This window comes from Triturus cristatus, chromosome 4_2 (genome assembly GCF_964204655.1).
Source record: "Triturus cristatus chromosome 4_2, aTriCri1.1, whole genome shotgun sequence".
Lineage (NCBI taxonomy): Eukaryota > Metazoa > Chordata > Amphibia > Caudata > Salamandridae > Triturus > Triturus cristatus.
Genome location: NC_140586.1, coordinates 206,601,151 through 206,628,462, shown reverse-complemented (window position 1 = coordinate 206,628,462; position 27,312 = coordinate 206,601,151). Strand labels below are relative to the sequence as shown.

At 48.4% G+C, this 27,312-nt stretch overlaps 1 long non-coding RNA gene across 4 annotated transcripts in view; it reads right to left on the bottom strand.

Annotated features, from left to right (window-relative positions):
• Positions 1 to 24,492, bottom strand: part of LOC146833396 (uncharacterized) — a 61,707-nt gene extending 37,215 nt beyond the window's left edge. For all 4 annotated transcript variants that reach the window (XR_014960231.1, XR_014960229.1, XR_014960230.1 and 1 more), the window contains exons 1-2: positions 24,374 to 24,492; positions 23,597 to 23,670 (exon numbers count right to left, since the gene is read on the bottom strand). This is a non-coding gene — a long non-coding RNA (uncharacterized LOC146833396). The remainder of the gene's footprint in view (positions 1 to 23,596; positions 23,671 to 24,373) is intronic.
• Between the last annotated feature and the right edge of the window lie 2,820 nt (positions 24,493 to 27,312).

The window sequence follows — 27,312 nt, the reverse complement described above, 5'->3', positions numbered from 1 at the left end:
GTTTCCCCTCCTGTTTCCTTCCTTGTTATTTCATCCAAAAAGCCCTGTGCTAAAATCTCAGATAGAAACATACAAGAGGTTTCTTTAAATGTAACTTTCAGTCTAGCTGGGTTTTGTAAGAAGACCTCTGCTCCTGCTTTTTTAAATGGTGTTATTAACTGTCTTAGCCGCCAACGCCGTTCAACAGTTGCGTAGACAAAATCCGGCTTGACCAAAAAAAGAAACCCCATCATACGATTTTGGAGAGTTAGGTCGGAATTGCTCATACACAAGTTGTTGCAGCAGGAAATTTAAAGAAAATACTAAAAAAGCCCTTGGTCTTTCTTGGGGCTGTTTCCTCGTCATTAGGGGTACTCGGTGGGCACGTTGGTTGGATCTCGCTGTCCCAGTCCAGCTTCACTTGTTCGGGGAATGTATTCTTCAGCAAGTTGACAATGTATAGACTAGGATTGCTGCCTTCCACCCCCTCCGGGACCCCCAAGAAGCACAGGTTGTTTCTACACTGTCTATTTTCACGATCTTCCAGCTTGAGCATGACATCCGACAGAGCACCCCCCTGGCCAGGGTTCTACTCTTTCAATGATTCAATTTCCACCTCGAGAGTCTCTCTCTGCGTCTTCACAGACGTCAATCTTTCTGCAATATCTCCACATTTCTTATTTATTTTCCGAATTCCGACTTGTACTTTTTTATTTGCAACTCTAGCTCTGCGCCCATCCACCCTCACTTCTTCTTGCATTTGCAGATTAGATTGAAATATTGTGGTTAGAGTAGGTTCTTTTTCTTGAGAGTCCATCTCTACCTCTTCGATTGGGCCCTCTTTTGGTCCTTCCATTTGGTGTACAGGCCGCGTATCCGAATAATCCCACTTCAGCTGTTTACCAACATGCCATTTCTGGTTATTTTTCCTTTTGCTTCCCCCAGTGATCTTCTTCCTCCTACTAGTTTGCAGCTGGTCTTCTGTGGAGGTGCTATCTGACTCCAAAATACCCTCACTACTGGTAGAGGTACCTTCCTTCCCGGAAGGATCCGATTCGTCGGTTAAGGAAAAAAAGCGCTCCCCTATTACATCAGGCGTTAGCTCCCCTCTACATCGTCGCGCCACATTTGTGGGCCCATCTCCTGCCAACCTTTCATGTTTGACTCCATCTAGATCCTCCCTGCTTTGGGTCGGTATTTCACCTCTCAGGCTTAACGCTTTTGCCCCCCCTGCACCAAACCGCATTTTGTCCCCATTTCTGCTTCTTTGTCCCCTTCCTCTAGCATCTCTGAGCAGAGGGGTGACATTTTTGAGAGGATATCAGCTTCTATAAGGATCTCCCCAGGTTCTGTGACCCCTGCCACCCCACAGTTCAAAATTTCCTCCTCCCTGGGTGGGGGAAGAACTTGGTTCTTACTTGTGTTTGGTTCTGATGCAGAGAGGTTGGAAAACATTGCCATGAGCATAGGCTGCACCGGATCCTCCACTGTCTTCCCGGTTTCAGTGCTGTTTTTTTTAATGCCGGGCTCTCTCTTTCCTCTGCCGCTAGACCTGGAGGTATCAGAGCACTTTACTAAAGGATTGTTGCGTTACAAGTTACATCAGTTACAAGAGCAATGTAAAGTACAGTAAACAAAAACAATGTTGCGAGAATTCGTAGGAGGGAGGGGAGGAAGGAGCCATAGCAGGGAGATGAAGAAGAACTGTGCCCACTGTCCGTCTGGGTAGATAACGGTCAATGGGGAAACCAGGGCCAATCTCCCCAATAGCTGTATAGCAGCTCCACTGGGCATCAGCCATGTTGCTCAGGTCTCAGCATTCAGAAAAAACTGTTTTGAATAGTTACATAGGCTACAGTTGCATAGTCAAGTAGTGGAAGAACATATCCCCACTAGAGGATAGAGGTAAAAGAAGTATAAAATAAATCGGAGAAGGAGCTGGGGGCTGCCATTTAGGCTGCCGAGGAAACGAAGGCAGAGGTGGCCGCCATTTTAAGGTCAGGCACTTCATGTCCAGGCCTCTGTAGATCCCTGTGTAGGCGTTGATGCGGTAGTTGGTCTCGGCCATGATGATGCCCTGCTCGTGGGAGGCAGCAGACAGCTCGGACCCCTTGGATGCCATTTAGATGCTGAGACATGTGAGGTAAAAGAGGCGGGACTTCCTCTTTCTCTGGAAGACGAGGCCAAATTACTGAGAGACTGCAGGAAGGTGATCAACGACTCCCCATGTCCTCCACTGAGTAGTCCTTTGCCAGGAGTAGAGAAACTAAGCTGAGTTTAGCATGGAGGACCCCCAAGTATACTGTTAGGCAGTATGGGTCCGCCTGACTGCGGGCACCATTTTGGGGTCGATCCTATGGTACTCCTGTCCTCAAAAGGGGTCTTGACCCTGCTCGGGGTGGAAGCGCTTGGGTTGCCGAATGAAGTGGAAGCGCGTCACGTCTCACCGGCCTGGGCGGAGCTCTCACCTATTGCTCACTGGTGGCCGTTCACTTTCGGCGTCCCGTCCGTGTTGCTATTAGTCACCGCGATGAGTGGCCCTCAGATCAAGATGCAGGCCGAGGGTTGGGGGCGTTGGTTGCGGGGTAAGACGGAGGTCGGCAGACTCATGGTGCAGTTCCTTCGGCACCGGACGCGACCTCTCAGCTCTCCAGGCGCCATCTTAGCGTCTTCATATGCGGGGACATCATGGCTCATTTCTCCGCAATGCTAGATCGGAGACGGGCGATATAGATCTTCAGGTGATCTGCCAGCATTCCAGCTGCAGAATCGTTGTTCTGGATGTGAAAAAAATTCGGCTGGATGCCGCTCGGGAAGTTGGAAAGAGGGTTCAGTACGGAGCATCAGCTCCGAGCGGCCATGATGGGCTGTCTCCTCCTCCCTGAAATAGTCATTCACACTCAAACTTTGTTAGGCGGAGGTTCCGGAGACTTCCAGCTTCTGGTAATTAAGAGTTTAGCGACAATCATCCCCATGTCTATGAATTGGGACATCCCCTTGTGATTTTTGGATCTGTGAAATGGCCTAGAAGGCATACTTGCCAAGTGCATTTCACGACTCACCAGCGCATTGCAACAAGTGAGTAGTGACAGCCTCCCAGTAAGAGGCAAGGGCAGTACAGGTTCACAGCATATGCAACAGATCCTCATCTACCTGCCTACATCTGGGACAGTGAGTGTCAGTGCATTTAAAGTATTTGTTTGTTTTGGCTGGTGTCAGATATGCCCTATGCATTATAAACTATTGTATTAGACGGAATATGGCATTTCTAGGGATCAGTGTGGGAACCTCAAGTATAGCCAACCACTCTCGCTCTGTGCATTGCCGATGGAGGTCAGTGTCCCAGCACTGCTTAAGTGACGTTAATGGGTGTGCTGCATGCGATCTCAGTGATTCTACGAACCACTTTGTGAGATGCCTCCCTTCGCCCATCACATGTATATACTGGATAGTGAGGTGTGTTGTGGGTTCTTGTGTATGTCCCTCCACAGTTCTCGCAGCGCCAAGGTCAATGAGGCGTGTAGTAGGAATTGGCCTTGCGGCAGGTCATTCTCCTCAAATAGGGTGTCAAAGGGTACCAATTGTCCATCGTGATATATGTCTCCCAGAGTCTGTACCCACGCTTCCCCACAGACAGAGAGTTCCATTGCAGTGATGGCGCTGTGCCTTCTTGGTGTACCCTGTATAGGAAGAGAAGGCGCATATGGGATAACGCTGTTGGTTACGCACAAGCTTTGGTGGAAGCAACTGTGGGCTACTGCTAACATCAACTGGGTGGGAGTTGCCCCTTTCCTTCCAGGATGGAACAGGCTTATAATTATATGTGGAGGACGTACACCTTAGGGTTTTTTCATAAAAGAAGGACGGCGAGGAGCAGGAAGGTGAGCAGCCAGGCAGAGGAGGAGGCAGCAGCGCAGGTAATTGCCTTCTTTTTCAATTTTTAATTAATTTGGGAGGGTGGAGGAAGCGGTTAACTCCGCTGGCGGAGCGGAGTTACCTGCTCGGGGTTACACAAAACCATTTTGGTTGGCGTGTACCAGCTGAGCCACCAGTGGAGCAAGTCAGTCCGCTAATATTTTGGCCTGAATCTTGGAGTACGTGTTTAACAGTGTTAATGGGCAATAAGAGCCCAACAATTCAGGATTCCTGCCAGGTTTAGGCAGCGACATGAGCAAGGACTCGTGGAGTGATGCCGGGTGAATGGATGTCTCCAGTGAGTTACTGTATAATGTGAGTAAGTGTGGGGCCAGGACTAACGCATATGTCTTGTAGTAGTCGGCTGGTAGCCCGTCCGGCCCAGGCGCCTTACCTGTGGTTAGTGCCTTTATGGCCGCCTGGAACTCAAAAAGTGTTATTGGTTTTTATAGCTCTACCTCTGTGACTGGGTCAACACTGGTATGGAGAGAGGGGACAGAAAAGCTTCTAGCACCTCAGAATCTACGTTGATAACCAACTTGTATAAATTGGTATAGTGCTTGGAAAATTCTTGGTACATTCCCTGCTGTGGGGTCAGTGAACGTCTGGACACTGGACATAAAGCATAACGAAAAGATCAGATGTTGCATTTGTTCCTGCTTAATTAGTTGCACCAGCAAGCGGCCCGCCATGTCCGACGCTGCATGGATTTGAGCAGAGTGTGCAGGATAGTTCAGTCATCATAGCCATTACAGTACCTCTGCATGTTCACGCCTCAGTTTGTCTAACTTATGCTGTCGGCAGGGTTCAGCATCGCGCCTGACTCTAGGCGGAGAAACAAGCTTTCAATGCACGTCTCCTCTCGATCCAGTTGTCGGCGAATGCCCCAACTGAGACTTAAGCATTGTCCTCTCACTACTGTTTTAAATGCTCCCCACTCAGTCCCCTTATCAGCAACCAACGTTGTGTTTGTGTCCAAAAAAAGTGTTGATGGTTGTGCCTGGTGACGCTCGAAAGGGCGGGTCCTTCAGTGCCGCCAGCTGTAGGCGCTATAGGCACCTGACTTGTCCAGCTCATTCCCACTGAAGGTGTAGTGTACCAGGATTATGGTCTGAGTGCATCTGACTCAGGCAATCCATTCGGGTGCAGCCAGAGATCAGTGCCACTGTTTCCACAAAGTGGTCAATATGGACATGATGTCCATGCGGGGGTGAGTAAAAGGAATAAATCCGCGTCTGCAGGTTCAGTGTCCCCCACAAGTCAATTAGGTGCCAGTGGTATAGCCACTCTTTTAAGGCCATTACGTTAGACGTAGCAGCAATCTGTGGGAGCGGTGGGAAGGATCTATCCAGCATGGTGTTGAGTATTGCATCAAAATCCCCTCCCATCAACCATGGCATGTCACTCCAGTGGGATAGCACTCCAGACAAAGTATGGCAGAAAGTTGCCTGATCCATGTTTGGGGAATATATAGTCCCTAGCAGTAGGTGTTTTCCATCTAAACGGCCTTTACAAACACATAACAACCATGCGTGTCGATTACTACCTCCTCAGTAATAAAGGGAGTCCCACAGCGTACCCAAATGAGAACTCCTCTGGCATATCAGGAGTAGCCTGTGGCAAATACTTGCCCTCGCCATAAGTGTTGTAGCCTACGGATCTCGAGCTGTGCGAGGTGCATCCATGGCAGGAGCTTCAGACGGAGCTCTTGATGCAGGTGATGGAGGGGCTTGTCTCGCAATCTGCTTATTTTGCCTCCCGGGCGGGGTGCGGTGTAGCCGTTCATGGCTCTCAGCAAGCCTGGCTGCTCCTGGTTTACACACAGCAACCCCTGTCGTGCTGCCACACACAAGTCACTCGTTCCTGCCACCACTCCCCTATGGGCCACTGCAGCCTCACTAGAGCTGCGGGCTGTTCCTTTCTCAGCAGGCGTTGTGCGAACTGGCGTGGGGCATAGTGCCATTATCAGCTACTTCCCCCACCCACAGTCTGAGCATGCATGAATAAATAAATACACAAGACCACTTTTGTTATGGGAAATATTGCTGCAGGTTTATTCCATACAAAAGTATGCAATATGGTGGGTTATCTTACGGGCGATCCAAGGGTAGGCAGCTGTACCACCCTTTGCTGCCCCGCCCGCCTGATGAGCCAGCACTGTGGGGCACTCAATCAGTGCTACACCTTTTTGTGATCCTCCTTTGGATCACGTGACACGTTGGTCCCTTATTACTCATGCCCTTTTCAGGGCGGAGCATAGCAGGGAAAACCCCTGGTTGGTCAGGCCCCCAACCGCCTGAAGGACTAACGGGGCGCCGTTGCGGTTTTCGAGACACCTGCCCTGAGGCTCCTGGTCTTTGGCTCTGGCACCTCTACTGTGCCGCGCAGAGGTACCCTTACTGTACCCGTCTGCCGCAGAGGTACCCTTACAGTACCCGTCTGCTTCCAGATCGCCCTGTAACTCTGCCACAACTCTGGAGGCGGCCCCCGTCATTGCCAGAGCCCTCCCCACCAAAACAGCTAATTTCTGACCTGCAACCTGCTTTCTAGGGCCTCGTGCATGTCCAGTGGAAAGTGTCAATGCCCACCTGTGACAAATGCACCCTATGTTTGTCCACCTAACCTAGGCATACGCCTGGATGGCAATGGTGACAATGGACCCCATCTTTAGAAAAGTAGCCTTTAACATTAGCCTGAATCAGCTCATGGCTGATGAAACCCAGACCCATCTGGTCTGCGAACTTACGCCATGAACAGTTCCCTCTTACAGGGATGTTCAACGGCCTCCTCTGACTTAGCTCCGGACCACCTCTGCGGGGGATCATCTCAGACCACCAGAGCTCACATTGACCCATGTAGTTGCTGATCTCACCAAAACAGCACATTTCAAACATGCAACCGCTCATTTCCAGGCCTCCTGCAAATCTAAGGGAAGAGATCCTTCCCTACTGGTGATAGATGAACCCCATCTATATCACAATAGCCCTTGACGTTAGCCTGGATCAGCTAGTGTCTGATGAAACCAAAGAACCTTCTGGCCTGTGAACCTGTGCCAAGAATTATTCACCCTCCTGCAGGAAAGTTCCATTGCCTCACATGACCTAGCCCCATGCCAACTCTGGGCGGGACGATTTCAGACACCAAGGCTCACATTGCCCCATCTATCTGCTGATCCCACCTAGCTGCCGTCCTGCTAGTACTGTGTGTGCCTGGATCCCTGTGTCCCCCATGTATGGGACAGCAGCCCACTTGTTAGGTAACTGCTCCCACCCTCGCCAGCCTACTTTGGCTATTCGGGCGAGGAGGATTATGCTTAATTTTTTCAGTCCCTTTGCTTTCTAAATCATGATGCACAGGAATGTTCATAACTAGAAGTATGAGACAATGAGCAAGGGTGCCCTCCTGCCCTTGCCATGCATCCTTTATTCCTTATGGGAATTCCGCCGGCTCAGCTCCCTCTGTGGTGAAACCCCCTAGGCATAACAGCTAAGAGAATCTGTCTGATTTAATACAGTGCGCACTGAGCGATATGGTGCCTAACATTAAGGATTGACTAAGTCCTACCTAACCCCCATCCTAGAATATTCCTGAAAAGGGGGGCAGGGCCGTTCACACTGCCCACCCTTGGGCAACCCCATAGGTGGAAAATTACCTGCTCCATTAAATTGTAATCATTATTGATCATTGGACGTGCCAAATGTTCTTTTACATAGTAGCCTTTTGTGCTTGACACCTTGTTTCCCCATTTCTTGGGACAGTAGCACACTATGTTGGCTGACAGCATCACCACCCAGCGAGGCTACCATAGCTAACCGGGCAGGCCTTTGAGCTTAACTGCAGGAACATGTCACCTACCCTTGGTTCTGGGGTGCACTTACTTCCCCCGTTGACTAGACGGTTGCACAAACCCCTTTGATTGCTAAACCCTGGTGAACACCATAATGGTATCAAAGCTGGTTTGAAACAATATACGTCTTGTGCCCACTAGTGGAGACACCTCACCCTTTCGTGCAATTACTACTTACGTAGCGCACCCCGCTTGCCTAACTGCCGTCGGATCACAGATGCACAGTACCTACTGTCCATCCCCGACACTGGATGCTTAAAACCTGCCAAAGTGAGGGACACCAAGATTCCCAATTCCATGTTATGCTGCAGTACACCTTCAGTGGGTTCGCTAGGAGATACCACAAACCGCATTGGTCATGCAAACCTTAACCCCTTCGGCGCGGCGCGGATTTCCGCGCTGTGCTGAAGGTTCGGTGCGCGGGCGGGGCCATGACGGAGCGGTTCCGTCATGCGCACAGCGCAACCGACACGCATGACGGAACCGCTCCGTCATGTGCATCGAAAGGGTTAAAACACAATTTTCACCTGGGCGTACCTCTAAATGAGACACTCTCCACCCAGCTGTAAGGCCAGAGACACACATATATGTATTGTGCCCACTATTGGAGACAACTCACCCATTTGTGGAGTGACAACTACACAGGTGCCTACACAAGTCACCCAACAGGCAAGTTGGCCCTGACTACCTTGTGTTCTGGTGCCAGATTTGGAAAGAGCCTTGCCTCCACTTGCTGCCCCCTATGCCTGTGCTCTGGCCACAACACAGTGATGCCCTCGTGTAGCATCGAACCCCTGGTCAACTAAGAGTGCCACTCCAACTACTTAAACCTACACCTTGACCATGGGTGGAGTCTAGTTCTCCCCAAACTTCTGCTGGAGTAACCCACGGACCCGCCTCCTGTTCAGTTCAATATAGTAATTCATGGCACTGACAACCACAAGGGCCTACTGCTGGGCTGTGTAAATGCGGCCCAGGGTGACCTTAAACAATCGGCTTGGTGTGGATGGGTGCTAACATTACCTGGCTTAAGTGCAATCCCTTTGACAATCACTCCTGACAAGATGTGCCAATGCAGGTAGAAGCAAGAGTTATCCAGCCCGCCTTACTTTCTGTCCCAGTTATCTGAGTAAATTAGTGAAAGATGCACTTTTGAACTGGTAGCTGACACTGTTACTTACGCGTGCAAATGCTCTGCTCAGAGCAGCCTGCTAGACAATGGCTTCCATTGAAAGGCGGTGCTAACAGACCTCCAAGCACTTAAGGCGGTACCTCTGAGTAGGGCTCTAATTTAATAGATGCCCCCTGCATTGGATACCGCATCTGGCTGTAAGCCCCTCAGTGCTCCTGAAGCCTTGGTGCTTCCTGACCCACAGCCAGCTCACCGTGATACAATCCGCTCGTGACTCAACAGTGCAGTGAAAGCATGAGACAGCCTAGCCTGTCCTTAGCTCTTCGCCAGGCTCCCACACCAGAGCCCTCCACAAACCTTGTGGCCTAAAACATTCGCCCTGTGGGTCGGTTGCGAATGAACTGCAAACAACTCCTAGGCATTCTCTACCAATGTAGTAAATGGAGTTTCTGGTTGTCTAGGGTATGTACCTAAGCCTGGCCATACCCACCTCTCTAGTCAGGAGAAGGGAGTACACACTTAAGCTGACACCTGCCCACTCCCTAGGTGGCTAGGCAGAGACTTTTGCTTATCCCAGAGGCGGTGTAAATTTAATGTGCCAACCGCACTCCCACAGTGGAACACTAGGCACACTACAGAAGAGACTCCATACCAGGATATTTTAAATTACCCTTTGTATTGTCCATACAAGAGAAACTTAGTTCCATCTGCCCCTATTACCCTTTGCTGCCAAACCTCATCATGACATCACAAGGATTACATAACTCACTAGGTCAATCAGGCCACCGTCCTACAGCTCAGTTAGCACAACCCCGTAGCTGCTGGTAGGAACTGTACTTAGAATAACACCTTATGCATCCACTCAATCAGCTGTGTACCCTACTAACACTTGTAGCAGGGTGCAAATCATAAGTACCTCATGCCCAACTGAGGCATCACATATCACCACAGTGTTGTGTACAATTGACTTCATGTTGGGACTAGGGTGCAGCTTCTACCCCCTCAGGCTGCCTCGTCCCCCACAACCGCACCAAACAGCGGTCCGTGACCTTGAAAACACAAATGGGGGGGGGGCGAGATCGCGCCCCAAAACACTGGCCAGATCACACCTTACTCTCACTCCAACTAGGGTGACCACCACAGCAGTTCATTCTCTCGCCTCGGTCCACGTGTGACTGCCCCGAGTTTAGGGTATACGGGCCCCGCTGCCTGCGCGAAACCTCAGGCGGCGATAAACTGGCCCCCGGCATGTCTGCTGCACCGTAATTGGAGCCCCTGGGAGAGCAGGGGCAGCCCAGCTGGGTGAGAGGACCTCTCGGTGGGTGCTCTAATCAGCGCACTGCGGCCTCACCACCTGTGAAACCCCGCCCAGCGGTCTGGCCCCTTGATGCACAGCCAGAAAGCAGGGGTAATAAAGCGTGACCCTTAAGCATTAGCGCATGAGAACAGTAGAACACTTTAAACATAGCCTGCTTCATCCTCTTGCGGAACATCCTCCGCGAGGTTTTCACCGATACCGCTGCAGGCACTGTGTCCCCCTATGGCGCTGGCGCACTTGTCTGGAAGTACAACTACCCTGCGCCCGCTGCCCGTGGCGATAAAAGCACGAAGGTCCTAACTGACTGCACCTCCCTTGGGCACAGTCCAGCAGGAGCACCCCCCGGTAGGTGCAGCTCACCTCCGCCTCTAAGTGTTGATGGTCAAAGACATTGAGCATGGCATTCACCGCCATGAAACACAAGAAATTATCCTGAAAGGCCAGATCCACGAAACTGTTGTACCAATACATAGCCTTACTTGGAGCTGCTGGACACAAACAGATACTTGCACTATCGGTTGCAGCAACGGCAATTTATAGATTTGATTTGCCAACGAGAGACTGAAGCAGCCTTGAAGTTTTACCCATACACAGTTAGTGGTGCAGAGAGAGGATAGCACAGAGTGTCTGACAGAAAGACAACGTACATGGGCCTCGCTCATTTTTGATATCCCAGAAGAGATGCCGTTTGGAGACCTGCAGAGCATGCTGCAGAGGCCATAGTAATGGATTGAAATCAACCAGGCTGTACTGGATTATGAAAAATCTAGAGTCCACTCGCAAGCTTGCTCAGCTGATGAAACTGGTACTATGGATGCATAATGAACTGGACCAGAAAAAAGGGGACCAGGGAAGTCCAACAACCCTAACAAGGGCGGCAGATGGGTCCAAGTGCGAGAACAATGATGCACAACCACAGCACCCCATTGAAACCTCAGAGACTGGGCCATATACCTTGTGCGGCCTACATCTGTATTTGAAAGCACTAGAACTCGAAAAAGGTATGCAACGGATCAACCTTACGCTTAACATTCAACAAGCATCTACCGCGATGTGGTGCTCACGTTTTCGTGACCTGGAAGGGGTTAACTCGGCCTTTCAATTTGCCAAGTTTACTGGATAAGTTACTTCAATTTGAACACGCGCAGCCCAGTCTCCCTGACCATGCAGGTCGCATGACCTGGTATGCCAAAGAAATTGTACCCATGGGCCACGACTAAAACACTGACACTGCCCGCAATACCACCCAGCAAAACCGCAAGGTCAGGGTATACACCGAGTGATGTGGATGGGGGGGGCACAAGAGCAATGCACGGCTGCAGCCACTGCGCTGTCCCCAACACTATCCAGCTCCACGACCTGCCCGCCCGACGTGCCACAAACTCCCTCAAAGCCCGAGCAAAACCATGGAAGAGGCCATCCTGCACCTCCCCCAGCCACGGGTGCTTAGAATAGTGTGCCGTCCGACTAGTATCTGGCTGTTTCGTTCATTGCATCCAGATATATAATATAGCAAGTAACATCATACCTACAACAAGTCAGGACTGTTATCTTTGTATATGGTTGTTAGTTGCATAAGATAAATTAGCAGTGACTCGAGCTGGGCCGCAAACATGACTCCAGCTAGAGCAGACCAGGGCCTGGACCTGAGCGGGAACCCCCTAAGCCCAGCACCCCAGTTTGACCGCTGTCCAGGTCACCCCGCGGGATGACTGTGAATCAGCTGAAGGAGCCGATAAAACCCGGGGCCAAGGTGAATGATTGCAGCACCGGTGTGGGAGGAGACACGACCTTAGTTTCACGCTTGCCCCACAATTGACATTAAAACCTGTTAAACAGCATTCGCGGTGAGGGCCGAATGCACCTTACCGGAAACCCCACATGCCACGAGGCCGTCCAACTTGACCGACTGCACAATGCCCAACGTGCAACTGGTGGAATGCTCCCCAAGGAATGTGGCTCCCACAGTGGCAAAGAGGACGCATACGGCAGCATACGGTCTTGGTCCCTCCAGAGACCCGGGAAACCCCTTCAGTTCCTGGAGCCAACCATGGCGAGGTGACCCGCAACCGCCCGTGGTCCCCCGAGGAGCTCCTGCGCGGGCTGCAACCGCCACAATGCGCCGTACTGCTAAGTCCTTGCCTGGCACCAGCCTCTCCATACTGCCTACAGAACCCGGCCAAGGCGCTCAGTAGCCTCGTCGACACTGTCTGAAAAATTGACGAACTACGTGTGGACACCACCCAATCAGCACGCCCAGAACTTAATTACATACTTAAGATAGGCTGAGGAACATACAGTCCTCTATCAACAAGAAGGGACTATGGGGCTTTTTTTTATAGAGGTCCAGCATACATGCCCTGTCAAGCAATAGGAGAAAAGGGTATGCAGTTCCTCTGGTTTGAAAAAGAGAGAGAAAACAGAGGAAACAAAACAGGAGAGGAAGGGAATTCCTCTTGTCGGAGCTAGGGTCCTCACACACCCAGCAAGCTAGGTGTCATGCTTCATCATATGGACCTGCTCCTCGTCGGGTCGGCGCTGCAATACCCGACGTGCACCCATAAAGGGGCTCTTTAGCTGAGATCTTTTGTTCCTGGTCGTATGGTGCGGTGCGTGTGAGGGGCCTAGTGGTGTAGATGTGAGTGAATAGAGGTGATTTAAAACAAGTTGGATAGTCCAAAATATGACTTTTATTCAGGCTGACTATCCACCTGATTAAAAACAAGCTAAGAGTGGCAGCTTGCTGACGTAAGGGTTCAGCTCCGCTATGCTCATCTCTGACGGTCAACATGTTTCATGCCTCGGAGTTCACAGTGATCCTCGGCAATTCTTCAGGACCTAGTGTGAAAGAACTATCTACACAATGTGGTGGGTGCAGATGCTACCTACCACGTTGAATACTATGGGAACAGTGTCGGGTAACCCAAGAGAAATATATATGGTAGCCACAATTGTTTCAGTGAAGTGTACAGAGTCCTCTCTCCAGTATTACATAAACAATCCTCTCTCTCAGTGTCAGATCATAAAGACTGTGGTGGTGATGGCAGAGGAGGTCAAATGATAGTCTCCGTGCAGGTTAAGTAATCTATCTTTATTGTGAAGTTTAAAAACAAGAACTGGTGAAAATTAAGCTAAAAACAGAACACTTGGTGACCTAGTGCAACTATTGCACGTTTAGAATTCTATACAAAGTAGGGTTTACAGTGACAGGCAGACGGGTTGCACTGGACACGAGGGGCACTCACCTAACTAAGTGCTACCACCTGCTTCAATCCGTGTCCGAAGCGGTACCTAGAGTCTGGTGTCCTGTGGGTGACAAGATTACACAAACAACTGAATGAGCCATGACCACCATCACGCAGTTTAAACAGGTAATGGAAAACCGCCTTAGTGTTTTTGTACCATGTGCTGAAAGGCAGCCGGGGAGGCGTCCATCAGAAACACCTCTATGAGCAGTCCAGGGACCCCGCCACTACTAAAGGGGCCAATCGTGGTGTGCTAGTTAGTACCTCTTAGACTAGTCATAGTGCGTGTATCGCCTCCAAGTATGCCGGAGTACGGCCATTGCTAGTATCTTGGACCAACTGCACCCATTATTGTGCCCAAATAGTAGTTTTAGACAGAGGTGGGCAGTCTAATGGTATTCCAGATTGCGTGATCATGCCCTCCCACACACTAGTCCCTTATGCCTACTAGGTACATGGAGCATGGCACAAAACCATATCTATTTACTCACGATTTGTCACCGGAGTGGGCTGGAAGACCTACCCCTCGCCGCTTGAACCGGGGAGGACAACGCTGCCGGTGACTCGCGCTGAAATACCAGCCGGCGTGGGTGGGGCGGGGCTGGTTTCCGGGTTGTCGTCATGTGCAAAGGCACATGATCAGATTGTAGATCAGTGCTCAGAACGCTGACGGCTCGTCAGACTAGGCGGCCATCTTGTAGTATCACCAAACAACAAGCTGTTCACTGATCTAACAGCAGTGCCATCAGTCGTGATCATAATGGCACTCTCGAGTAAGGTGTAAGTGGTATAATACTCGGTGCATGACACAAGGCGAAAACCGTGCAAGTAACCAGTGCGTAAATAAAAGTTCGACGCAGTGGCTGATCGTGGGAGTCGGCGGCCATATTGTAGTGTAGTTACATCAAACCTACTCTCAGGTGTTTCAGCAGGTCACCTGTACTATCGGTCGTGATTTATATGGCTATGTCGACTAGGATGTATATAATGAATAGACCAGTGTGGTCTATGACGTGCTAAGGTTTATGGGTAGCGTCAGTCAATATAGACCTCAAAAGGTCTGTGGTAGGCAAGGTTATGAGTCCTCTGATACTGGCAACAGCTTTATCGGTTACTGTGTGTTACAGGTGGTGTGCAGACTGCATTTCCAACATGTGGGCAATGGGGCTCATCTATTCGCTAGGGAGGACCACAGGATTTCGTCATTTATGCCATCTCGGTCTGATCCAAGGCAGTGAACCCATCTCTGTTCTATTCTGAATAGTGCCCTTTGTGTTAAGCTGGGGTGGGTTTCTAACACCAGCCATCGTAAGGAATCCGGGGTATGATTGTGTTCCTTGTAGTGTGTGTACATTTTCGTAGTGACCCTTTGACATCTTATATTGCTTTTGTTCTCTGTCATGCGTGTTTTTACTGGTCTACGTATCCACGTATCTCTTGTTGCACAGACAGGTAACCAAATAAATACAGTGTGTTGTGTTACAATTGGTGTGTCTCCGCATTCTACAGGTGAAGGTGTCAGAGAAAGTGGTTACTCCCGTCTGGTGACACACAGAACAGGTACAACATGGGTAAAGACCTGTAACCGGGGGGAGATCCCATAGTGTTCTTTGATCATTATTACACACACTCCTGGGCCTAGTGTGTATGAGAATGTCCTTGAGGTTCTGTGTCGGCATGAAGGCGAATTGTGGTGCAAGGATGTTCATGTCACCTGTTTGCAAATTACCCCAGTGTTTTTTAATAATGCCTTTGACGCGTGTCGAATTTGATGTAAAGGACGTTACACAAGTGAAGGTGTCTGTTTGTTCCCTGTGGTTAGGTTGTAATAGAGACTCGCTGGGGTTATTTCTATCTCTCTTGAGAGAGTTTGTGATCTGGCGGTCAGGGTAACCGCTTAGTCTCAGGTTGGAGCTTAACTGCTGTGCTTCAGCCTTGTAGTCCGTAATGGAGCTACAATTTCTCCTAATATGAAGAAATTGTCCAAAGGGTAGGTTTTCTTTAAGAGCCTTAGGGTGGTGGCTGCTGTATAAAAGCAAGCTGTTCCTGTCTGTTGGTTTTTTGTATAGTGTTGTACTCAGTCCTGTGTCATTGAGCATAACACTCAGGTCTAGGAATGGTAGGTTTGTGTTGGAGATAGTGTGGGTAAAACTCAGATACTGATTTTGTGTATTAATCGACTCAGAGAAGGCCAGACAAGTTGGATGGTCCCCCTTCCAAAAAATCAGTATATCGTCAGTGAACCTCCTCCATAAGGTCAGGTTGTTGATGTAAGGGTTGCTGGGGTGCCTAATGACATTCCCCTCGAAGGTGGCCATGTAGATACAGGCCACACTCGGGGCAAAAGTACTCCCCATCAAAGTACCTTGGGATTGGTGAAACAACTGTTTACTGTATTCAAAGTAGTTCTCCATTAGTGCCAAAGTGGCACACACCATAATGAAGGAGATAGGGGTGGGAGAAGTCCATTCCTCTCTCATGAGCGCTGTTTCAATTGCCGTTAGAGTGGCTCGTTGGGGGATATTAGTGTATAGTGCTTCCACGTCCAACATCACCAGAAGGTTGATGTAACTGGAGTCATGTATCTCCTCTATAATGCGGAGAATGTCCGTCGTGTCACGTACATACGACGGCGTCTTTTTTACTATAGGTTGCAAAAAGTGGTCAACGAACCTTGATAAGGGTTCCAGGAGGGACCCTATTCCAGAGACAATATGTCGTCCTGGTACTGGTGTTGTGCCCTTATGAATTTTGGGTAGAGTATAGAAGTAGGGTATTCTAGGGTCTTTGGTGATAAGGAAGTCAGACTCTTTCCTATTTATCCACCCGTTACTCTCTGCTTCAAAAACTATGGTTGCAATCTGTGAAGTTAATCTCGGTGTCGGGTCAGTCGAGATAGGAGTGTAGTACCTGGTGTTCTCAAGTTGGCGCATGCACTCAAGGTCGTAATCAGTGGCAGTCTGTATCACAGTTAGTTATATAGGAAGGAAAAAGTATGCAGTTCCTCAAAAAGAAGGGGGAGTGTAAAAGAAAAGAAGAGACCGTAAGGAAGAGGAATTCCTCTATTCGGAACTAGGGTCCTCACACACCCAGCAAGCTAGGTGTCATGCTTCATCATATGGACCTGCTCCTCGTCGGGCCGGCGCTGCAATGCCCGACGGGCACCCTAAAAGGGGCTCTTTGGCGGAGATCTTCAGTTCCTGGCCGTATGATGCAGTGTGTGTGAGAGGGACCTAGTGGTGTAGATGTGAGTGCAGGTAAGTGAATTAAAACAAGTTAGAGAGTCCAAAAATCTAATTTTATTGGGGATGGCTCTCTACCTGAATAAAAAGCGAAAACAGAATGGCAGCTAGCTGATGTTATGATTCAGCTTGGCTAAGCTCATCTGTACTGGTCGACATGTTTCTTGCCTAATGGTCCTAGTGATCCGTGGCAATTCCTCAGGACCTATTTGAGCTGTCAATAATCTACACAAAGTGGTAAGTACAGCTGTTACCTACCACCTGTTATATGGGAACGGTCTCGCCATATGCCTAGGGGAACCTAAAAGGAAAGGAGATTGTAAGTAAGGCATCCCAAGCAAAGGCAATATTAAAAGTGAGTACTGTACAGGTCTAAATCACATAGTGGTGATAACCCCCTATTGACTAAATGGTCTAAATTAACGTCCTTTGTCACCATGTGTCAATGACTCTTATACAGTTAGTAGGAATACTCCTACAGTTAGTGAAATTAAAACCAATCTAAAAACAATTAAAACAGAAGACTGGAAGTGTCATGTTATCCTAAAGGGAACTTGGATAAGGTGACTACAGGTATTTTAAAGTTAAACTCATGGGACACTCACCTATTCTGGTGTAGTACCCTGCTCCTATCCGTGGCCGTGGCGCCACCTGGACACCAAGATTCTGGTGTCCTAATGAGAAACAAAGTAATACATGGGATGACAACAACAAGTCCGACAAGTATCGTCAGCAAGTATAAACTATATAGCCCATGTGTGATCCTGTCACATGAGCTGCTGTGATGCGAGTCTCAGACCACAGGAGGTAATCGGATGATAAAATAGCACCACGGAACGAACTTAGAAAGAAAGAGGAAGTCACAGAAATTGTAAATGCCAAGCCGGTCAAGGTATCAGCCAGTTAGAACTGCGTGACCATCAGCTACAGGTAACAACTCACACTCGCTCGCTCCACATGTTGAGTCTAGGGCAAGCCCGGATCTGCCGTGAAAGGTAATCGGCAAAATCCAAGGGAACCGCCAGCTCTCCCCCGAGTATCGAGCGAAACGCGCAAGTGTGCCAATAGCTGTGTATCTCGTATGGCTCACTGACAAAATGTGGTAACAGCACCTAAAATTAAGCAAGCACTGACAACATCGCGTCTTAGTCATGTTTTGTCAGTTCGGCGGCGGGGATATGACCACCAATAAACATCCCAACAGTTGCAGAGAACGCACAAACACCACTCACCTGACCAGTCATTCACCTCAGGGCGCGTAGTAGTATCGCTGATATACTTACTTGAAGGTTGTTGCCGGAAAGGGCTATCAACCTACCCTCGCGCCACTCGACCCGGGAATACTGATGGCCGGCATGGTGCCATAACAGATATACCAGTGGAATCGTTCTGCAGGGGGCGTGCCTAATACCCGGAAGTGTGTATCATGAGAGAGTGTGGTCAGAGCCTCGCATTAGAATGTCAAATACAGCGGCCATCTTAGAACGGTATCTGTGCACATTGGAATCTAAGTATCCCTATGAATTTGAGTGTAGTGATTACATGGAACAACGTGGCCAGAGCCTAGCATTAGGATGTCAAATACAGCGGCCATCTTAGAACGGTATCTGTGCACACTGGAATCTAAGAGTCCCTATGAATATGGGTGTAGTGGTTACAAGGTAACAACGCGGACAGTGTTATACCGCTAATAACATGGAAGACTGCTTTATCTGTCCACAAGCGCTGCCCATGGGATCTGATCATTCAAGCCTTCTCGGTCTGTCCTGAGACGGTGCACCCATCGCTGTTCGATCTTGAATAGGGCTCTCTGTGTAATCCTAGGGTGTGCCTCAAGGATTAACCATCTAAGGGAGTCTGGTGTGTGGTTGTTCTCTTTGCAGTGGGTATACAGTTTCGTAGTAATTCTCTGACATCTCACATTGCTCTTGTGCTCTGTTATGCGTGTTTTTACTGGACGCATAGTCATGCCTACATATCTCTGTTCACAGGGGCAGGTAATTAAGTAAATACACTGCGTGGTGTTGCAATTGGTATGACGCTGTAACCTCCATGTGAATGAGTCTGAAAAAACCACCTCTTTAATCACCGCAGTTTGATGGCACACAGCACAGGAACCACAAGGATAGTGTCCTCTCACTGGGGGGAGACCCCAGAGGGTGCTTTGATCATGGTGGTTAGTCTGTCTAGGCCTCGTGTTGATAAGGATATCTTTCAGATTTTGGGTGCGTTTGAAGGCAAAGCGAGGGGGCGGGATAGTGAGGTCACCCGCAGTGAGAATACCCCAATGCTTCTTAATTATACCCTTGATGGCAGTGGAATTAGGAGTAAATGATGTGACACAGGTCAAAGTTTCTGTCCTTTCCTTATTGTTAGGTTGTAGTAAGATTTCTCGCGGATTATTACGAGCCCTCTTCAATGAGTTTTTTACTTGGCGCTCAGGGTAGCCTCTTTGCCTAAGGTTAGAGCTCAACTGGTCAGCTTAGGGGACACAGGCCTGAGCACCACACTTTACAAAAAGCCTACTGATAGGAATAGTTTACTCTTATACAGTAGCCATCACCCTAAGGCCCTTAAGGACAATTTACCCTTTGGGCAATTCCTCCGCCTTAGGAGGAACTGTTCTACCACCAATGATTACCTAATTGAAGCTGACCAGTTGAGCTCTAACCTTAGGCAAAGAGGCTACCCTGAGCGCCAAGTAAAAAACTCATTGAAGAGGGCTCGTAATAATCCGCGAGAAATCTTACTACAACCTAACAATAAGGAAAGGACAGAAACTTTGACCTGTGTCACATCATTTACTCCTAATTCCACTGCCATCAAGGGTATAATTAAGAAGCATTGGGGTATTCTCACTGCGGGTGACCTCACTATCCCGCCCCCTCGCTTTGCCTTCAAACGCACCCAAAATCTGAAAGATATCCTTATCAACACGAGGCCTAGACAGACTAACCACCATGATCAAAGCACCCTCTGGGGTCTCCCCCCAGTGAGAGGACACTATCCTTGTGGTTCCTGTGCTGTGTGCCATCAAACTGCGGTGATTAAAGAGGTGGTTTTTTCAGACTCATTCACATGGAGGTTACAGCGTCATACCAATTGCAACACCACGCAGTGTATTTACTTAATTACCTGCCCCTGTGAACAGAGATATGTAGGCATGACTATGCGACCAGTAAAAACACGCATAACAGACCACAAGAGCAATGTGAGATGTCAGAGAATTACTACGAAACTGTATACCCACTGCAAAGAGAACAACCACACACCAGACTCCCTTAGATGGTTAATCCTTGAGGCACACCCTAGGATTACACAGAGAGCCCTATTCAAGATCGAACAGCGATGGGTGCACCGTCTCAGGACAGACCGAGAAGGCTTGAATGATCAGATCCCATGGGCAGCGCTTGTGGACAGATAAAGCAGTCTTCCATGTTATTAGCGGTATAACACTGTCCGCGTTGTTACCTTGTAACCACTACACCCATATTCATAGGGACTCTTAGATTCCAGTGTGCACAGATACCGTTCTAAGATGGCCGCTGTATTTGACATCCTAATGCTAGGCTCTGGCCACGTTGTTCCATGTAATCACTACACTCAAATTCATAGGGATACTTAGATTCCAATGTGCACAGATACCGTTCTAAGATGGCCGCTGTATTTGACATTCTAATGCGAGGCTCTGACCACACTCTCTCATGATACACACTTCCGGGTATTAGGCACGCCCCCTGCAGAACGATTCCACTGGTATATCTGTTATGGCACCATGCCGGCCATCAGTATTCCCGGGTCGAGTGGCGCGAGGGTAGGTTGATAGCCCTTTCCGGCAACAACCTTCAAGTAAGTATATCAGCGATACTACTACGCGCCCTGAGGTGAATGACTGGTCAGGTGAGTGGTGTTTGTGCGTTCTCTGCAACTGTTGGGATGTTTATTGGTGGTCATATCCCCGCCGCCGAACTGACAAAACATGACTAAGACGCGATGTTGTCAGTGCTTGCTTAATTTTAGGTGCTGTTACCACATTTTGTCAGTGAGCCATACGAGATACACAGCTATTGGCACACTTGCGCGTTTCGCTCGATACTCGGGGAGAGCTGGCGGTTCCCTTGGATTTTGCCGATTACCTTTCACGGCAGATCCGGGCTTGCCCTAGACTCAACATGTGGAGCGAGCGAGTGTGAGTTGTTACCTGTAGCTGATGGTCACGCAGTTCTAACTGGCTGATACCTTGACCGGCTTGGCATTTACAATTTCTGTGACTTCCTCTTTCTTTCTAAGTTCGTTCCGTGGTGCTATTTTATCATCCGATTACCTCCTGTGGTCTGAGACTCGCATCACAGCAGCTCATGTGACAGGATCACACATGGGCTATATAGTTTATACTTGCTGACGATACTTGTCGGACTTGTTGTTGTCATCCCATGTATTACTTTGTTTCTCATTAGGACACCAGAATCTTGGTGTCCAGGTGGCGCCACGGCCACGGATAGGAGCAGGGTACTACACCAGAATAGGTGAGTGTCCCATGAGTTTAACTTTAAAATACCTGTAGTCACCTTATCCAAGTTCCCTTTAGGATAACATGACACTTCCAGTCTTCTGTTTTAATTGTTTTTAGATTGGTTTTAATTTCACTAACTGTAGGAGTATTCCTACTAACTGTATAAGAGTCATTGACACATGGTGACAAAGGACGTTAATTTAGACCATTTAGTCAATAGGGGGTTATCACCACTATGTGATTTAGACCTGTACAGTACTCACTTTTAATATTTCCTTTGCTTGGGATGCCTTACATACAATCTCCTTTCCTTTTAGGTTCCCCTAGGCATATGGCGAGACCGTTCCCATATAACAGGTGGTAGGTAACAGCTGTACTTACCACTTTGTGTAGATTATTGACAGCTCAAATAGGTCCTGAGGAATTGCCACGGATCACTAGGACCATTAGGCAAGAAACATGTCGACCAGTACAGATGAGCTTAGCCAAGCTGAATCATAACATCAGCTAGCTGCCATTCTGTTTTCGCTTTTTATTCAGGTAGAGAGCCATCCCCAATAAAATTAGATTTTTGGACTCTCTAACTTGTTTTAATTCACTTACCTGCACTCACATCTACACCACTAGGTCCCTCTCACACACACTGCATCATACGGCCAGGAACTGAAGATCTCCGCCAAAGAGCCCCTTTTAGGGTGCCCGTCGGGCATTGCAGCGCCGGCCCGACGAGGAGCAGGTCCATATGATGAAGCATTACACCTAGCTTGCTGGGTGTGTGAGGACCCTAGTTCCGAATAGAGGAATTCCTCTTCCTTACGGTCTCTTCTTTTCTTTTACACTCCCCCTTCTTTTTGAGGAACTGCATACTTTTTCCTTCCTATATAACTAACTGGGCATGTATGCTGGACCTCCTTAAATAAAAGCCCATCAGTCCCTCCTTTGTCTACATAGTCTGTATCACAGTGGCACCTCCCTTGTCTGCCTGCTTTATAGTGATACTAGTGTCATCGGCTAGGGACCTGGCAGCCGCCAGTTCTGCGTTTGACATATTGTGGAATGCACGCCCTGTAGGGATTGCGTCCAGCTCTCGGAGAATGGTTTTTTCAAACGTGAGCACTTCTGGTGGGACCATACTGTTGGTAGGAGTAAACTTAGAGGGATTGCGTAGGCCAGAATCGGCAGATTCTATGTGTGGTTTATCCTGGAAAAACGATTTCAAGTGGATTTTCCTAAGAAATTCTTGGATCTCACAATTGTCTCTGAACCTGTCCACTCTTGGTGTAGGAACATACCCCAGTCCTTTCTCAAGTACTGTCTGTTCCAACCCTGTTAGTGGTCTGTGTGACAGGTTGACTACTAATTCCTTTTCCCTCTGCTCCTGCTCTTGGTTTCCATTGGGTATTGTTCTTGGTCCTGCCACTGCACTCCTTTTTGTGTCCCTCTTTTTCGCCCTCTTCCTCTGCCCCAGCCTCTGCCTAAAAAAGGTTGGTTGCCCAAGGGATAGAACTGAGGTTGCCCATGTGGGTATACCGGGAACTGCCAAAAGGAAGGGGGGTTGTGGTGGACCTCTATAAGCCGGTGCGCTGTTGTAATGGGTGTAGGAAGGTTGATTATTTCTCTTATGGTTGTTACTCCCCTAGCTGCCAGTGCTCGAGTCACTATTAGAGGAGCCCCTCCTGGAGATGTCAGAATTATCGTCAGAAGAATAGCTATTCTTAGCTGCTTCATAATCTGCCTTCAAGTATGGGTATATTTTCTCTTTGTCGAATTTTTGAATATCCTTCTGTAAATTAGGTATATTTTGCTTAAGCAGATACTCTCTGCTGTCAGCAATCCTGCTGTTTATTTATGCCAACTTGGATTTAAAGGTGGTGTTCTGTATGGTAGATTTGAATGCCCCTTCTGCTGCCTGTATCCTTGCAAATAAGGCGTCTGCTATCCGTTGGGCAGTATTGATAATGAGTACCAAGAGGTCTTGGGTACACTTCCCAGATCATACAACCAGGTGCAGACCAACACACTGGATGGAGCGCAATTTTTGGGGAGAAAAGATGAAGAATAGTGGTGAGGGTAGAGTGTAATAACGAAAGGCAAAAACACAAAAGTGTCACTCAAAACATAAAGGAAAACAAATATTTCTCCTGGGAAAAGGGACCAAGAGAGGTGCAGGTATATTTCTAAAACTACCTAGGGGTTGTCCAGTAACTATTTATTTTGTGTCAACCTCTGGAAGGATTACAATTATCAATATGGGGTATTCAGGGAAGGTAACAACCCTTATATCCCCGCTGCAGTTACCAACATGTTTCTGCCAGCTTTTTATGCGCCAAACCAGGTCGCTCTGGCATTCGTCAGGGTGTTGGTCCCTATTTTTTGGTCTGTACCCCTATTAGGGTATTTATTACCTTGTTACTCTGTAAATGTGGGCTTTGCCCCAACGTCTCTCTTTACTGGAAATTTCCAGGAGGATTTCTCAATTCTACAACGAGAAAAAAACATGAAAAAGGAAAACCAACCTTGTTTTTCATACTCATCGTTGTTAACATAGCCTTTACTTTTTTTGAGTTTCCCATGCATTATTTAAAAGTTTCATAGCAGCTTATTAATTCAGCACACACCTTCACCCCTCACCGTGGGCACACAACACTCCTCGTGACCATAATGACTCAACACAGGACGTGAATAGAATGGATGGATTTAAAAACTATGCGTTAATTCCCTGCATAGATACTTCAAGTTTAAGAGACACCCAAATTTTTCCCTATCACGAGTCCCAGTGAATTATATTAGTAAACAATACATTCGTAAGGATCCATGTCTACTTACAAGAGTTTACGGATTTTTATTCTAAACCCGGGACTGTGGGGGAGGTGCTCTTATCGTCACACTCTGGATGCGTGTGATACATCAGGAGTACCAAGGAGTAAAGTAGAGAGAGCAGGACGGCAAGGTTAATAAATTGCTTCACACAAACACATATTCAATTATATTCCCCCGTCTCTTCCTCGTCTAAACTCTACTTCCTATAGAGCGGCATTCCTCGTTAATTCTCGGACACATTCCGCCTACTTTTGAATTCACCAGTCAATTAGAGACCCTCCAAAATACACATTCGGGATACTCTTGGGCCACACTTCATTAATGATTGGTTCGAAACACCACTTAAAACAGTGTGTACTCACTACTCCAAAGAGACACTGTCTCCGGTAGCCCCTCACACGTGCTCCGTCGACGCAGGTCATCTCATATTGAGTTTCCCTATAAAGGGACAACAAAACCTCATCTCAACGTTCTTTCCCAGGGCGTTTCACCAATTCCCATGATTCACAGTAAACCACAGTCATAGAAAGAGGTTACTCGATCTAGACTGTGTCTCGAAGTCAGCTAGCATGGCGGCCATTTCTCAGATGTCTCGTCGAAGTCTAACCAATGCTTATGCCGGCTTTCAAACAAGAAGACAATATTCATACGCATATTTTTTAGGTGTAATCACAATATCTATTTTCTATTTTATGTATATTGTAAAACGAGCATTTGTTTGAGCCTGTTCAATCAAAATGTGATCAACAGGGCCACTTTCCTTTTTGATCGAAACCAGAAAAATGTCCCCATGAGTATATGTGTTTTCCAGATTTATTTCTAACACATCTTTCCCAATGTATATATGTGATATCTAGAGCGTTTAAATAAAACCTGCTCTATCCAGTATGGCCTACAGATCAACCAACATCTTTCATACTTGTGGATATGACTCATTTTTTCATGATTCCATGTAGTTGGAACCAGGGTATATCATCATTCAATCCCCTTACATTACTTCTGAGCCTTTCCACCCACCTCTGTTCTCTCAAAAGAAGGAAGTTCTAAATATCGCCCATGTTTGGCGGAATAAAGGGTTTATCTACCACCATCCACCTCAATATGTTTTCCTTATGTTTATGTTCGTAAAAGTGAGCGGTCAATTTTGTATTGGTCTTTCCACAGCGTATGGTGCTCATAAGCTCCAATATGCGGGTTTTGACTTTCCGAGTTGTCATGCCCACATATTGCATCTCACAAGGGCATCTGAGTAAATAGATAACATTATTCGTGTTACAAGTGGAGTGGTGACGGGTGGAAAGGCTCAGAAGTAATGTAAGGGGATTGAATGATGGTATACCCTGGTTCCAACTACATGGAATCATGAAAAAATGAGACATTGCGAAGCAGCTTACCTGGCTGAAGGACGCTCCGCTGCGCACTCTGCATCACCCGGGGGGCCCGAGGACGCTGAGATCTTCATCTGGGCCGCCATTGACCGCGCTGGACGCCGCGTAGGGGACTACAGCCCCCAGAGTCCCTAGCGGCATTTCCCGCTTCCGCTTCCCTGCGCGCCCTGAGGCGCTTAAAACTGTCAGGCTCCCTCGGTGGAGCGGGGACATTGCGAAGCAGCTTACCTGGCTGAAGGACGCTCCGCTGCGCACTCTGCATCACCCGGGGACCCGAGGACGCTGAGATCTTCATCTGGGCCCCCATTGACCGCGCTGGACGCCGCGTAGGGGACTACAGCCCCCAGAGTCCCTAGCGGCATTTCCCGCTTCCGCTTCCCTGCGCGCCCTGAGGCGCTTAAAACTGTCAGGCTCCCTCGGTGGAGCGGGGACATTGCGAAGCAGCTTACCTGGCTGAAGGATGCTCCGCTGCGCACTCTGCATCACCCGGGGGCCCGAGGACGCTGAGATCTTCATCTGGGCCGCCATTGACCACGCTGGACGCCGCGTAGGGGACTACAGCCCCCAGAGTCCCTAGCGGCATTTCCCGCTTCCGCTTCCCTGCGCGCCCTGAGGCGCTTAAAACTGTCAGGCTCCCTCCGCGTCGCGGGACGCGCGCGGGCGGCGCCGGGCTAAGCCCGGGCAAAGGGCGGGCCCTCTGTGGCCCTCAGAGGCCTGAGGAGACTGGACTGGGCCAGGGACTCTGGTTCTGTATACAGGGGTTACACGAGGCAGCGGGGGTGATATGAATTTTTCTGCTAGCTGTAGCCAAGGTATTTTAAAATTTTAAAATTAATTGAAATATTAACGGATTGAACGTTATATCAATTCAGTAAGCTTTTGACGGGGGTGTGACGATTTACAATATGTCTAAATCTAAACCCTCTATGGGACCACGTACAATGGATAATTACTTGGTCCAGAAGGTAAATAAGATTAATTCGGAAAGACGACAGTCGCTGGGGAAAAGTAGTACTCCGCATCTAGAGAGCCCTGTAAGAGGTCTATCAACCCCTAGCACGGAAAGTGCGAACAATCACTCCGACACTAGTATCTCGGGAGTGGTAGAGTCAACAGAGAGGGGACATCTCGAGACCGCACAAACTACCCCTAATGAGTTAATAATAGATGACTGTCCTGATATGGTGGAGCAATGTTCACCTTCCCCAAAAGTACGGCCAGTTAGAACATGTAGGAAACTTCCGAGTAAAAAGAGGACACTGCGTAACGGGCAGAAACCAGCTGTCTCATCAGATAAAGACGCGGAAAATTTTGTCCTGAGGAAAATTAATAAGGGTGGGACTGAGGATAGTATTGTTACTAGCATTGAGGAGATTATTGGTATCAAGATTAGGGATATTATAGATCCACTGGTTTTAAAAATAGAGGAGTTAACTAAAGAAGTTGTCAGATTGGGTGGTTTGCTGAGTAAGGCCTTAGACAAACAAGGAGAGGTGTCTGTTGCTACTACTGTTACAACTGCTGTAACTGACACCACTAACAATCAAGATAAGAGCCAACCACAGGGAGACACTGCTAAGAAAGCCACAGGGAATAAAGGGAATGATGGTGCCATCTTGGTAACACCCCAAACGAGCACGCGTTCAATTAGCAATACTCCGTCTGCTATAGATAACATAAATGGGTGGAAGGAAAATAACGTTAAGGGCGCTGTTGATCTCCCACCTGAGTGTGCTCCTTATGTGGTGGTACTTACTAATGTGCCACCGCTAGATAACAGGGGTTTTCAAGAAACCCATGATTCCCTAAAAAACAAATGCCTGTCGTGGCTAAATAGACAATGTGGTTTCCCATTGAACTTTTCTGATAATATTTTGACAACCAGGAGAGCCAACTGGATTGGGAGCGATAGG